Below are 6876 nucleotides of genomic sequence, written 5' to 3' on the forward strand. Positions count from 1 at the left end.
GTGGCCATTGGTCTTGTCAACCTGGAGATTGGTAAAGAATAGTGAAGATGAAGAACTTGATCTAAAGAGATCGAAGAGACATCTAATAAGAATTGAAGGAGAGACATTTGGGACCATTAGCAAATGTAATTTAATTTTCATATAAGAGGAAAAGAGAACTGGAGCAGCAATTGGAGCTGAAGTGTAGTCAAGAGACTTACACATTTACAGGAAAAAAGAATGGCATCACATTTGTTAATGTTCTCCCAGAGGGGGAAAGGGCAACACAAGGAAGAGAGGCAGGAGTATTTCCAGATCGATTTGTGAATAGGTGAGAAGGTCAGAGGTCTGGTGCAGAGGGGCATTCGTTACTCCTAACCAGGAGATTATGTAGCTCTGTTATAATATTTAAAGAAAAGACTCAGTTCTCAAGTCCTGCTTCTGGGTGAGGGGTGGAAGTTGGAGTTTGTCCAGAGTGCTTTCAGATGGCATCTGTGGATTGAGAAATTACAGCAGAAGAGTGTGGAGTATAAAGTCAGATATATTATCTACCAATGATTTGAGGTAAGACTAGATCTGATATGATGCTTGGTTGACTGTGAAGGCAAGTAGATGGGTGGGGTTATTGTCCTTCTATTAAGTGCCCTACACTTAGCACCATTTTGTTTTCTGCTTACCTAGGATCCAGCCACTAATAAAATCCCATCTTCCAGATGCCTATCTCTCCATTGTTCTTGATTTTTACATGTCAATGTTCTGAAAGAGGAGATACAAATAGATTTGATGGTGATGAGGAAGCGTATCATGGATCTGGAAAGGGCTTGTACAAAGGCGTGACTCATAAAATGCTTAGGATTTTTCCTAGGGTTTGTAAGAGAGTAGTTTCTATCCATCCATGAATGGTCTCAGGATCCCTCATGCCTCAAAGCTTAGGCATAAACTTTGTTGTTCCCTGTAGTCAATGCAATAACTCAGATAGATACTGCAGGGCTGAACTGGCAGGTAATTACTCCTACATAGCTATGCTGGACAACAGAGCAATCTTGCCCTAGGTGAGACTGAATGGGATGCCGCAGTGTTTCTTCTTACCACTCAGAATTAAAAAAAAAAAATAAGTATATGAATTGCTTATTTCCTCGGTTTTCCACCAAATAGTTTTGGACCCTACTTGACCATGAGGGTAATAGAAAACTACAGAACACATGTAACTAACTGAAGTTCACTTTGGTACCACTACAGTGTTCGATAGATAGTGTGGCGACCAGAGAGCTGAGATGTGTAAGTCCTCTGCTCCTCTCTGTTACCACATTCTTGCCATTCATTTCAACTATCAAAACACATCGTCACTTAATATAGTGGTGTTACTATTTTGAAGAAATTGTTGGCAGTTGTATCAAATAAGAATCAGAAAATAAAAGATTCCATTTGCTCCATACTTATTTCCTTTTTTCTTCTATCAAGGCACCTCTGACTTCCTGATTGGTATCATGGTCTTTTTGTCTGAAGAACATTTAACTTTTCTTACAAATCATGTCTATTGGTGATATCAGATTTCAAATACTCTATTACTCCCTCATTCTGGAAGGATGATTTCTTTCCAGAGTGTAGAAGTCTGTGTTTCATTCACTATGTTGTTGCCCTGATGGTCACAAAGTGAAATATAATTCCTGTTTTTCTTGCATGAACAGTAAGATGTTTTCTGTCTGTTCCTTCAAGAATTATTCTTGTCACTGAGTTTCCTTCTTTTTGTAGTGCTGGGTATTGCGTCTTGACTTTGATTTCTCACAGTTTGAATGTGATGTGTCCAGAATGGTGTTTTCTGTGTTTACAGTGCTTAGTGTTCTCTGGGGTTCCTGGAACCATAACTTGATGTCAGCCATGAGTCCTCAGTAGTTGTATCTTCAAGTATTTTTCCCTTTCCTTTTCTCTTTTTCTTTTATTAAGACATTCTCATCATATATGTTATGGCTTTTGTAATGATGTCATGGTCTCTGCAAGTTACTCTTGACAATCAAGGCCACTGATTCTTTCTGTGTCACATCCTGTGTCATGATGAACCTATTGAATGCCCCCATTTGACTTTGTTAAAGTTTTTTTTTCAGCTCTTTTCTTGAGTTTTCATTCCCTCCTTATATTGCTTTTCTCTCATTTATTTTTAATTGAAAAAAATTGAGTTGAAATATAATTATGTCATTTGGCCTTTCCCGGTCATTCTCCAAGCACCCTCATCCCTCTCACTTTCTTTTGACAGAGTCCTCCCTATCTTATTGACAATAATTTAAAAATTGAAAACTTGTCATTCTAAAGCCTTGCTCTTGTTCTAAAGTTTCAATTATCTATTTAGAACACAAACATACAAACACACACACACTTGTCTTTATCATCATTTTGCCCTTTAGAATGTTGTGTACTTTTTTGTTTGTTTGTTTGAGAGATGGGTATGCTACATTGGATAAAAGGAACTAGGTTATACAGGGTACTAGTAATATGATATTTTATGTCTGTCTACTGAGGAATGAAGTTGCCAGATTCGGCTGATTGTACTACCAACGTCAGAGGGTCTAGTGGTATTTTAAGTGTCCTCTTTTGTATCTCGGTTTTCCAGAGGCTCTTTTGTCAGTAGAGTCTGAACTTGGCAGCTTTTTCAGTTGTCATCTCCTGTTGTATGGGACAAAAGTTGATGTATGGCAAATTGTAGAAGGAACAGGAACTCTTATCATCTTCCTTGGGACTGTGTTCACAGCCTGTGGCCTTCAAAAGCACATCTCCACTCCTCCTCTCTTCACCACTTTGGTGACACAGGAAAGATAAAGTTCCCTGAGGTTGGGTGTTTTCTTGGTGTGAAGGTGGGAGCGACAGTTTCCAAGTTCCTTATGTGTCACATTAAAAGTCAGACTCCCAAGGCTTATCCATGGGAGATGACTCTGGATGCTATATATACTCTTGGCCTAAAATTTAGTAAAAGAAAGAAGTCAACACCAGGGGCCCTGTTAAGCAAATGAGAAATAAATAGTCAAGAGGGTTAAATACAGGTAAATAGGAAGGAGAAGTTTTTCTGTTTTGACAGTGGCTTCCTGTCATGGTCTGATTTCTTTCCTACTCTTGCCTCTTTCTTGCACTTTTTTTTCTCATCCTCTTTTCCTCTCCCCATCCCCTTTCCTTTATTCTACATGTTAGGCTTATCAGGTCTTGCTATATCCTTTCTGTTATTTTTCCATTTTCAACACTGTGGATTGAATCTAGGGCCTCACACTTTCTAGATAAGCAAGCACTATGAACTATAGCCACTGACCTTTTTGAAATTTATTTTGATATGGGATCTCACTTGCCTAGGTTAGCCTTGAACTTATGATCTTCTGCCTGGTCTGGGAGCCATTGGTATGGGGCAGCCAGACTGTTTCATACTGGCTCCTCTGGTGAGTCAATCAGAGGCCGCATGGTGGAGTCAACTGAATTCTCACACTGGAAGCTGTCCTAAACAGTTAGCATGATAAGTCATATGGACTTAATTTTTAAAAAATATTTTAAACCACATATTCAAGATAGAATTGATACATAAAAGCTCTAAGTACTTAATGTATAAAAATTCATGAGTTGGGAGGCTAGTGAACTTTGGTAAAACCATTTCCTCAATCTTGCCATGAACAGCCATTGCCTCTGGAAGGAGGACTCTTGTACAATCCTCACTGTCTCTGGTCTTGGCCGACAATAAAGCAGATGGAGGAGGGCATAGGTCTCATGCGAAGTCTCTGACAGCTAGAGCCTGAGTCCTTGGAGAAGGCTGGTTTGCTCAATTGCCAAGTGCTGAGGACAGCTGTTCTTAGAAATGACTTGGAAGCTACAGACTGCCCCTACCCCTCACTATGTTCAGTTTATGCTTTTTATTGTTTTTAATATGCTTTGCTTATACTCTTGTGAACCATTTCCGACTTCCTTAATTTTCACAGGGCTCTAGCTATGGAGTCAATGTGTAAGCTCTTCTTTTCAGTAGGAAGTTACTCAGGAGCAGCAGCCCCAGCCTGCTGAGTCAGCCTTTCAGGGTTTTGTATTGGCACTCTCTGGAGTTTTGTGAGCCTACATGGACTCAAGCTGGCTGCTAGACGATGGATAGAATTGTAAGTGGTGGGGACAGTGACAAGATACAAGCCTCCTCAAGTGGGCAATTCTGTTAATAATATTATAAGGACATGCAAATGTCATCACATTCACAGTTACTAGGAGAGACTGTCTTACTGGGGCCTGAAACCTAAAAATTCCAGGAAATTGTTATACAACCATTGGTCCTCATGGGAACCTGGAATTGAGTTAGAAGGCTGAGTTTGCTGTTTTACTTAGTCCCACTCTTAACATTATTTGGTGAAGTTCCAAACTGTTTATAAACATGGTACAAAGTACCCAGGAGTATTTAGTAGGGAATAGTGGAAGGAGAACACACGGCATTAACCTTGGGAGTAGGCAGTGGAGAGATACCTAGCAAAGGGTATAAAAAGTCAAGACTTGGAACCTTTGCAAAGACTGTACAAGGGCCTAGATTGGCATAAGGAGTACAGAAGAAAAGTGACATAGGGAAGTGAGTAGACACAAATGAGTTAGTCTCCTTTGTTTAGAGGATTCTAACATGGAGAAAAATGAAAACACAGGTCCTTTTCTCTATATCTGAGGCTTAATTAGCCCGAGAGACATGTGATTCAGAATCCAGAGTTCTGAGAATGAAATCCAGTTCTTCTGTTTATTGTCTATTTAAGTATGGGAAAGTTACTTAGCCACTCAGTTCCTTGAGAAATCAATGGATGAGTAACTACAAAGCTTTTTAGAGCACTCCCTGGCATGCTGTAAACACTAGTTTTTGTATACATCGCTATTTCACTAGGTAGCTGGCTCCCATGTGTTGCAAGGATAGGGCCATCTGTTACTTATGTGCAAATGTAGAGTTTCATTCTGTCCCTAAGGAAGTTGTTGAAAACAGTATCAGGAAAAATATATTAGCTGTAGAGTCTGTGAGGCCAGGGAGCCAGGTTGACTCTTGACTCCACTTGGTATATAGGAACCAACTTGAGACTATTATGTAGCATGTTCAGCACTTTGCATGGCACCTACCTGTAACTTATTCTATAGTAGCTGTGCTTTGCTGACTTTCTGAAAATATCTAGGACATTCTCACTGCAGCTATGGGTGGATTCTAGGTCCAATACCATGCTGTTCTATTTTATTTATCCTGCTGTAATAAAATATTCCAGCAAACAGTGACTTAAGAGAAAGGGTTTATTTTATTTTTATTGAAAATAAAATTGTCCTCTCTTACAATACATCCTGACCCCAGTTTCCCCTCCATCTACTTCTCCCAGCTCCCCCACCTCTTCTTTCCTCCTTAACTAACACCCCCCATCTACTTTCTTTCAGAAAAAAGCAGACCTCCAAGAAACAACAACCACACAGAATAAAACAAGATATAATAAGACAAGGCAAAAGCCCTATATTGATGCTGGCCAAGGCAACCCAATGGTAGGAAAAGAGTCCCAAGAACAGGGAAAAAAGTAAGAGACACAGCTTCTCCCACTGTTAGGAGCCCCATAAAAACCACAAAGCTAACAGCCATAACATACATACAGAAGACCTGGTGCTGATCCAAGCAGGCCACATGCTTCTCTCTTCAATCTCTGTGAACCTGTGTGAGCCCTGCTTAGTGGATTCAGGTGGGCATATTTCCTGGTGTCCTCTATTCCCCCTCTGACTCCTAAAATCTTTTCTTCACCTCATCCATGTGGTTTCTGGAGTCCCAAGGTCTCTGGGATGTCCAGTCTCTGGTTTGCAGCCATCCGAGCAATGTAGGGTATGGACTCTCTCTTGTGTTATGGACCTCAAGTTAAACCAGATATTGGCTGGCCATTCCCCAAAGTTCCACGCCACCATTGCCCCAGCACATCTTGCAGGCAGGACAGATTGTCGGTCAAAGTTTTTGCAGCTGGATTGGCATCCAGGTTTCTCTTTCAGTAGCTGCCAGAATGCTTTCCCACTTCAAAAAAGACTAGAGCACAGGTGCAAATGCTCCCATGCATGCACCAGCTCAAACTCCATGTTCAGTGAGCTGTATGGATGCTGTCCTGAGCAGTAGGGTCTCATTGCTCATTTTCAGACAGCAATCCTCTGTCCTAACATCAGCCTGGGTTGTTTAGGGATCTCCATGGGATCCCCTTGGCCAACAGCTCAACTGAATGCAACCTAGTCCCACTACTGGAAGCCTTGCCTGGCTACAAAAGATCATGTGTACCTGATGGGCAGCTTGGTCTTCATGTGGGTCCCCTTACCCACATGTCTCTGACATGGACTCTGTTGCATACTTTTTGATCACTTCCTCTGGTGAGGCTGCCCTGCAAGACCACCGTGGAAGACAGTGCACTCAGTCCTGATATGACTTATGTGCTGGGGTAGGTTGATGGAGGGCTCCCCTTTTCTGAGGGGTAGGAGGGGGGGATACAGAGAAGAGGGAGGGACAATAGGACCAGGAGAAGACTAGGAGAGGGCTATGATCAGGATTAAAGTAAATAAATAAATGAATAAATAATTTAAAAAATTCTTTATATAAATTTATTTATGGTAAAGATTTATTAACAAGTACAAAACCAATATAATATTTCATGCATACATACATTTTGGCAATTAGAATGCAATAATATTAAAACTATAAATACTGATTTGATATATTTTAATATGTAAAATTCAATTGTATTTTTTGTTTTTTAAAAATTAATTTATGATTGGGATGTAAAATGAATGAATGAATGAATTAATTAATAATTTAAAAGATGGACAGTTCAGACCCTGTAGATTCCATTTTGACCAGTTAACAATTAAAACAACAACAACAACAACAACAACAACAACAACAATTAACATAGC

Source organism: Acomys minous, assembly GCF_964271855.1.
Source record: "Acomys minous genome assembly, chromosome: 9".
Taxonomy (NCBI): domain Eukaryota; kingdom Metazoa; phylum Chordata; class Mammalia; order Rodentia; family Muridae; genus Acomys; species Acomys minous.